The sequence below is a fragment of the Poecilia formosa genome, unplaced genomic scaffold (assembly GCF_000485575.1).
Source record: "Poecilia formosa unplaced genomic scaffold, Poecilia_formosa-5.1.2 Scaffold323, whole genome shotgun sequence".
In the NCBI taxonomy this organism is placed as follows: Eukaryota; Metazoa; Chordata; class Actinopteri; order Cyprinodontiformes; family Poeciliidae; genus Poecilia; species Poecilia formosa.
In genome coordinates, this window is record NW_006800262.1 from 246,760 (window position 1) to 256,070 (window position 9,311).

General features: G+C 39.8%; 1 protein-coding gene across 2 annotated transcripts in view; it reads left to right on the forward strand.

Annotated features, from left to right (window-relative positions):
- hyal6 (hyaluronoglucosaminidase 6) overlaps positions 1 to 9,311 on the forward strand; it is a 47,700-nt gene that overhangs the window by 964 nt on the left and 37,425 nt on the right. The window lies entirely within an intron of this gene.

The following is a 9,311-nucleotide window of genomic DNA, read 5'->3' on the forward strand; positions in this document are numbered from 1 at the left end:
TTTACTATGGGCCCTTTGTCTAACAGCGTGTGACTCTTTCTCGGCCTTGGTAAAGCATCTCAACAATACCTATCATTGACACATTTTCTCACACACACTAATATATTTGGTAATCAAAAAAATGACTAAAGACAATGTTTCTAACTTTTGATGTGATTATTTAATTGTTTTGGGGCATTTCTGAATAAAGAGCACAATGTTTAAATTTGATAGAAATGATTCTGATAATTTTTATATTAACATTGATGAACAGACACACTTTTACAGTGTTTAATTAAAGAACATATTGACATAATTCCATAACTTAATGTACATTTAACGTTTCATGACAAGAAACAAGTAATTTTCTTGTACTTATTTTTATACATTATTGAGAAATGACTTTTGATTTATAAATCAGTCATTATCAAACATTAAACTACATATTTTTCTTACTTTTTTCCAGAGAATTTACAGTATGTCAACTCTGCTATTGACAGCAAAGAGTGAAAATAACTCCAACAGAGTAAATTCTTTTTATTTCATTACATAAGCTGTATTAATACACTAATACTTCAGATTGAGATATTTAAAAATACACAAAAAGTGAAAGAATAAAACATTTATGTATTATACTGGGAACACTGGTCACAGGCAGGGCTTCAGTCTGCTGGTTTCACTGGGAGAACTCGATGACTTCTGAGACGTCCTGGTTCACAGGCTAAAGCCAAGGATAACAGAGAAATTATCCAAAAGTGTAATAGAAAACACATACACGTTTCCTTCCTATTCAGAAAAAGACATTTTCAGCATGTTTGGCTCTGACTCGTAGCATCTTTATAGCTAAATACCGACATGGTGAAGCTGAGCTGGAAACAGACTGAAGAACAGCAGCTCCAGCTCTGATCCTGACTGATCTTTCCTCACTAAATCCTCTGGTTTTTAATGAACTTCTCCAACAGCGGGTTTTCATCACCTCTCCCTCATTAGAAAACAGTATGAAATCGTTAGCTGCTATGCTAACAATCAGCGGTTATTTCAGGCCAATTTAGCTACATAGGAAATATTTCTCGGTTGTTTAGAAGCGAATTTCTGGCTGCAAAGTAATTCTGATCTTTCATCCTTACCTGTGAAAGGTAAAGCCAATGAATCCAGTTTGTTTCGTAAAACAGTTGAAACAGGTTCACACAGCACAGGACTTAATGAGCTCCGATCCATAGACATCGCTCTGCTGCCACATAGAAGATGGCGGCGACGTAATGTAGGACTCAGCGCTCCATGAGGCGTCTAGTATTCATGTCTATGGTTTTAACCGTGTTACAAGCGAAGTTATTTTAATTCAACTAAATGGATATTGTTTCAATAGAACTAAAAGTTAGGAAACTGTAACTTGCTGATGGAATGTTAAATCACTGTGGTGAGTCCAGTCAGAACCCCAAAGAAACCAGAGTCGGTTGGTCCAACCTGTAATGGTGTGGTTCTACAAAATATAAATAATAATGCAGCATCAGTGTCTGATGAATAAATGACTGAAATAATAACACAATTACTTAACTAACTACACTAATAAAGGTTACACAAACATTCTATTCTAAATAAACACAACACAAAACCACGTTGTATAGCTTAAGTGCGCACGTGAACGAAGCTTGCAATCAATTAACGCTAAAACTTAAACATTCAGATACATAAACAATATTCTTAACTTCCTAACATCACTTACTTGTATTCCACGCACACACATCAAAAATAAAAGGTAACAACTGCAAAAAGTAATTCGAACTACACAAATGTGATCGGTAACTCAACTCCTTCCTTTTCTTCTCTCCCTTTTTTCATCTGCGTGCTGATCCACAGGTGCTCTAAGCTCCGCCCCCTTAAAGGGCCTCAGCACTTGAGCAGCCTTTTTCACAGCCGCCCCGTATTCACCTGTGAATACAAATAAAAAAAGGCTGAGTAAGAGCAGTGATTAATCGTCCTTAGGCAGGGCAGGTAGGCTCACAAGTCTTGCCACGGGTCGAACGTAGGTGCATCCCTTCACAGTCACTTCAGCTGATCTGATCCGGGTGTCTGGTCCAGAAAAAACTTGAGACTTTACCCACAGGCCAAAGTGCTTGCGGAAGCTGGTTGTCCACAATCATGACCACATCTCCTACTTGTAGATTGGTTGATTCAGTGTGCCACTTCTGGCGGGCTTGGAGTCCTGGCAGGTAGTACTTGAGGAAGTTCTGCCAGAAATGGTCTGCAAGAATCTGGCTGTGCCTCCACCTTCTCCGTCCGAGAATCTCTGAGCCGTCGTAGATGACTTGCGGCAGCGAAGCATCCCACCGCCCCATGAGGAGGTAGTTAGGGGCCACTGGATCAGGATCCGCTACTTCAGATGAGGTGTAACCCAGGGGTTTTGAATTGAGTATCCCCTCAATTTCAATCAGAACAGTGTGCAGCACCTCCTCAGTGACGATTTGGGCTCCGATGACGACTTGAAGAGCAGTCTTTAGTGAGCGAATTTCACACTCCCAGCAACCTCCCACCAACCAGGAGGATTAAAAATGAACTTGATTTGCTGGCAAGCTAGCTGCTCTTTCAGGTCTGGATGAAGAGCTCGAAATGCCTCCTGCAGCTCACGTTCTCCTCCTCGGAAGTTCGTCCCCTGATCACAGAGAATCTCCTTGGGTTTCCCACGCCTGGCTATAAAGTGTCTCAGGGCCATTAAGAAAGCATCTGTGTCCATACTGGGGATCAAGTTAAGGTGCACTGCTCTTGTAGTTAGACATTTGAACAGTATTCCCCACCTTTTCTCATTACTGCGTCGGATTTTGATGGTGTATGGCCCAAAACAATCCACACCCATGGAATAGAATGCTGGCTTGAACAAACGCAGTCTGGCTGGAGGGAGGTCTGCCATCCGGGGTGGGTTAGGGTGACCTTTCCACCTCTTGCACTCAGCGCAGGATCTCTGATGGCGGCGTACTGCTTCACGTCCACGTAGCACCCAGTATCTCCTTCTGATCTCGGCAAACACCCTTTCTGGCCCGGGATGCTGGAGCTTACCATCATAATCTTGTATGATGAGTTGAGTCAGAGCGTGTCTGGGGTCCAGAACAATGGGGTGCACTTCATCTACAGTCAGGTCAGGATTCCGACGTAACCGGCCTCCTACTCTGATGAACCCTGTTTTCTCATCAAACTCGGGTGCAAGTAGAAGAAGGCGACTGGATTTGGCAATAGGTTTGCCGGCCTTTAACTGGGTGATTTCCTCCAAGAATGATTCCCTTTGGGCTTGTTGTAGGGCTTCTATCTCAGCAGCAGCATAGGAATCAGCAGTTCAGCAGTCTTTAAATTGTTTGCACCCCCTAGTCTCTCCCCTTTTGTCATGTTGTCCTGTGGGAGAGGTGTGTGCTGTTTATTTTTCATCTAAATACATTCAGTTTATTTATAGATCTATAAAGTTAATTTTTGTTATGTACTTTTGTGTAGGACTTGGAGCGGGCAGCCTATAAAACGGTTGTTTTGTCTTTGTTATTCTCGTCAGAAATAAACCGAGGATCATCTTTTTAAAAGATAAACTGTGTCACGGTCCGTTCACTTGATAACCAGCACAACGCAGAAAAAGATCTGGTTACACTTGTGCGAAATTCTGTTCCCCTATGTCGGGAGCGCGCATTGCAGCCAGAGGGGTGGATCCGACCATTTTCACGGCGCTTCTGATCGATTTCTCGGTAAAAACAACTCATATTGTCATGTCAAGGTTGTAACAATCAGTTTAATCGGATGTTGTTTAAAAAAGAAGCAATAACAAAATCATAAAATAAATAAATAAACGAGGTCTTGTGTGGAGTTCTTCTGACACCATTTTGTGTTGTTTTTTAATCGCCAAGAGAATCGGTCTTTTCCCTACTTTTGTCACTCAAGCCAGACAAAAAAGTAAGTCACCAAACTCAGTTTTCCAACACAATGTGTGCATTTATATTTTTTCATTGCTAATATAAGAGGCTGGAAGCTGGCTGATAGCAGGGCACAAAGATTAGACTTCCTGAAAAGAAAGTGTAGGCTTTCTAATCCCCTTCTAATGTTAAATATGACAGATTACTGGATAAAATAAATTTCTAGTTGCTAATTTTTCGTGGTTCAAACATACCATCACACATAACAGTCATTGAGAATTTGGAAATGGTTGCTCTTTATTTGTCAAAGCAATGAGAGGGGCAGGGGGATATTTCAGCTGCCTCAAATAATTTGTTCCCCCTCCATCTCATAGGAACAAATTAATTTACCAGCATGTCTTTAACTGTGTTTATTCCTCTCTTCATCAACAACAAATCCTGTGATTTTGGTCAAATTTGATAATTTTTTTGCCAAAGCTACGGAGGGGGGGGAACCATACATTTTTTATTGGTGCGAGGCAGGTGGCTGTTGTAAACAAATCGATGGGTGTCTGGTGGACCATGGATAGCAAAAGGGAAAAGAGAAACATAGCTGAGGAGAGATTCTACAATTCTTGGACAGAATCATTTGGATTCATTGCCAGTGCAGAAGGATTACCTGAACTGCTGTGTAGCAAGAAGTTGTCAAATAACAAAAAGGCCATACTTTCCGGACTATACAGCACACCTTACTATAAGCTGCACGCACCTACAAATTTTGGAGAGTAAACATATGAGCCGCACCAGGCTATAAGCCGCATTGTTCAAAGCGTAGGGAAAAAGTAGTGGCTAATGGTTTGAAAAATATGGTAATGTGGAAAGACATTTCCAGGGAAGGCGCTACATTAGCTGCCGCGTTACGATTAAAGTTACATCTTAGATGCCCGATGTTGAGAAGCTGTCCAGTGATGTCTGTAAACAGAAGTCACATTAAACACACAAGAACACAATCCTGCCATAGGAACAAAGTGGTTGTTTTTATAAACTCATTAGTGATTTTTGTAAGCAAGGGCGTAGGAACGAGTCTGTCATTGGGGGGACGCATATTGGAAACCTGACAGATCAGTAAATAGCTTGAGCAGAATTGTCAAACAATTATGATATCCAAGGCCGTGCAGGTGCTCAAAAAAAAAGGGCACATCTAACCGCATTTTAGGACAGAATATTAACAAAGCCACACAGCTTTCAGAGTTTAATAAACAATGATAATTTACAAAATTGTGAGATATACAATCAAAGCTAAGGAAAATCTCTATATAGAGCATACAGCTATGCATATGTAATTTATTTTATTAGTAATTTATTTCTGCAGGTCTATTTTGTTATAAGAAAGTATTGCCATATTCAAACTCGCAATTTAGCAGGATATGTAAATCAGAGCTAAACCACCAGACATATTTAGTCTTTACAGAATTACACTATTAAAAATGTAAACAAGGGCCCAATGCGACCTTTTAGTTACTGTAATCTATAAAAAAGAGCTGCCTGTTTCCGACTGCAGTGGAGATGATCAGGGATATAACCCTTTACATCCCCTCTACAGCATGGTGGACAGTCTGAGGAGCAGACATAGCCAAAGATTACTTGTAGCCCAGATGTGCTAAAGAACACTACAGCAAGTCCTTCCTGCCCGAGGCTATTAGACTTTATAATTCATAGATAATCTCTAGAGCTGTGTGTTTTAAATGTTGAATATATATTTAGTAATGTACTGAGCAGTATGTGTGTGTGTGTCCTTAGGAGTATCACTGCTCATTGTTATTTGTTATTGTTGTATGTTTATTCATATTACATTATTTATTTATTTTAATTTTTATTGTGTGCTATGTTGGGACAACAAAGTCCCCCCCTTTATTATTATTTTACTGTGAGCTATATTGTTTAATGAACTCACATGTACAGTCAAACAGAAAGAAGGTCCAATGGCAGCAGGTCCTACTGAGACATGATCTCAGGTCAATGGATTCAAAGACCAGAGTGCTAACCATTAAACCATAGAACCCATACATGACAAAGTGGTTGTAGGTTTGAAGGAACAGTCCCCCAATGAGTTTATTAGCCCCAATTCACAACAAATGTCATCTCAAGGAACTTTACAAAAAAATTATTTAAATTCAATCAAACATGCATTCCAATTGATCTAGTTATCAAACAGGACATTAATGCTGCTGTATGTAACTTTTATAAAATATATATTTTTATAAAGACCTTCTTACATGAAGTGTAAGAAGCACAGACAAGCTGATGCTCATCTGTGTGCTCATGTTGACCAATTTGTCTGCAGCTGGAAATTTGTGCACCTGTATTGTCAGATTTGTATGTGTAGTTATTACAACTTGAGCAAAATGAAACACGTAAATTTGACAAACCATTTACACATATGTGAATGTTGAGGTACGCATTTATGCATTGTGTTATACACATTTGTGAATTATATGGTGCACTTACAAATCATCTTGTACACTTGTGGCTGCTTTTGTGTGCATGCAAATCTCATTGTACACTGTGTGAATCTTTCTGAGACTAATTTAGCTCCATAATGGAACAATAGTTTAAATGATTTAAAGATAACTAACTTTGCTATTGGACATACTTGTTCAGTGACCCATGAATGACCAACTACCTTTCCAGATACTTTGCTACTATTTCAGGAGACATTTTTCACAGCTGTACTAGTAGATAAATATTTTTCAGTTTTTCTCCTATTTGGACACGTCAGCATCACTGTCTTTCTTTTTCTTCAGTGTTGGGTTTCTGAACAGGACATTCGGTAACTGGAGCAGATTTTATTTGCACCGACGTGAAAAATCACGTTCTTGACATTTGAAGAATGTAATTTCTTCAGATATTAAAAGTGCTTCACCAACTTCAACAGTTGACTTGCAACATTACTTTGGCACCACAAGATGGCAGTAAAACTTTGCTGCCATTTGCATCAACACTTCCTATCTCATGCTAGGACTATATTTTTGGTTCATCTACATGATTATCAAATAATAATCATTCAACAAAACTAAATAAAAATAAATAATTCCAGGTCACTTGCTCTTAGCCACAAACAATAATGCTTAATTTCTAGTTTTAGGGGAATTTGTACATAGTCATACGCCTTTGTAAAAGCATTCCTCATACACTTTGAAGTTCTTCAATGTAAAGTAAAAATATACATAGATTTTAAACTGTTGTACACAAAAGAGTCAGAAACTGGGGGATGTTTTTGTCTCCCACTCAATTAATACTTGGCCTGTCACATGACTGTGGTTTGATTTAAACCAGTGATTATCCCATGTATTACCTCCTGGGATTCATGGTAGTTGACAATGAAGATGTAGTGCGCTTTGAAGAGTTCATTGAAAGCTGCCATGGATATTGGAGGAAGGGCTGTCCTGGTTCCACACCAGTAAGGAAGGCTGCTGTGGAAGCTTTCCTTACTGGTATGGAAGGAAGGCTTACTTCCACCTTCCATGGTGGAAATGGGCACAGACCCACCTACTGACACAGACAACACGTACCACAGGTAGAGAAAGGAAGAAACCTAAATACCTGAAGGACTATGAATGTGCAGTACAGAGCAGTGAGTTAACCATTGACTACTGTTAACCTACAGTAGTCAATGATCTGAATTAACCTACAGAGCTACAGTTGAGCTTTCACCTATAAAGAGGCTATGGCATCGCCAAAAGTCTAAGTGGCAATGAAAGATGAAATGATTTCATTTACAGAGAACAATGTAAATGTTCCCTGTAAATGTACAGAGTACATAGTACAGAGGGTAATAGTACTACCCTCTGTACTATTACCAGAGGGTAGGCAGACAGTGGGGGGAAGGTGGGTATGAGACATATAAAGCTATGTATGTAGCAAAGGGATACAGTCAGGTTGAAGAACTTGACTATTCAGAGACGATCTCTAAAACTGCAAACCGAACATCACTACGTATGTTGATGCAACTAGCTGCACAGCATGACCTTACACTAAACCAGATGGAAGTTAAAACCAGCCTCAAGGTTTTCAGGTTAAACCAAAGACTGGTGTGCAACTTCTGTGTAAGTTGAACAAATTTATGGGCTCAAACAATTTGGGAGGAATATGATGCTCCATGAGTTCCTGATGATGAATGAGTTTTTACAGAGCCACGTTGATCATTGGACCTAGTAGTCAACAAGTTTAAAGTGGTGTATTGGTGTTAGCTAGTCATCTTTTAGCTAACATCACCTGCATCCAACAGCTTTACTCAACAGTCTGTTAGTTTGGGGGAAAAACTGAAAAGTTATTTGCGTTTTGCTGGTTTGCTGCCATGATTCTAACACACCTGTAGCTCCGCCCAGCAGCAGCAGGTCTCCTTCACTGCCGCACAGGTGTAAACCCAGCGCGAGCGTCTCAGCGTTCATGTTGCGTTTGAAGGCGGCTCGGGAAAACAGGTTACAACACGTTAACAACGGATTAAACTGTTTTAACTGCTGAAAAAACTGACAGAAGGCACAAATATTGGAAGTGCGGAAGCCTCTACTGTAACAAATTGATATAGGAATAACAAAGAGTTTGCCACTCTGAGGTAAAATCAACAAACAGCTTCCAGTCCAGGGGGGGCACGGCTGACTCTGTGGGAGGGCAATGTCTCCCAATGCCCGCCCATGCCGCCAGGCCTGCTTCACCTCATCAGTTCAGCGTTACACCGGCTGATGACGTTGCCCTTGTTCACTTGTCTGGTGTCTGATTTTAAAATATTTTATGTTTTATTGAGGATTTTTGTACATATGTTTTGGTAGTGCTGTGATCATGTCAAAGCAGCAACTTATGTTAAAACGTGTCTTAATGTTTGTCTGGATGCTGCACTCTTCCACAGAAGGACAACGGAATATCGCTCTGTGAGGGACTTACCCCCTCCCTAAAAGGTGCTGTTTTTTGTACTTTGTATATTCTAATTTATCTGGTAAATGTATTGTTTGTTTGACAGAAGTAACTTGCTGTATTTAATATTTTGTTGTAATCATTGTCTCTTTGCTTTGAGGTCACCTGGTCATGTGTTGCCATGGAAGCACGCCCATGAGCAGTGCTTCTTCTTCTTCTTCTTTTAGGTTTTTTTTGGCGGTTGGCAAACAACTTATAGGTGCATTACCGCCACCTTCCAGACTGGAGTATAGATTAGATGTCCTATCACTATAATCTTCCCATAAAACCTGATTTCCTAAGATAACTGAAAATGCTACTAAATATTACATCTTCAGAGGACCTTTGCAGCTGATTTTTAATATCTAAATTTACTTTATTTCTATTTAACTCTCTGACTAATATCTCTCTTTCCCGATTGTACTTATCACAATCTAGAAAAATATGCTGCACTGTTTCTGACTCTCCACAATAATTACACAACCCTGTACTATGTTTGTTAATTATTTTCAAAGTACT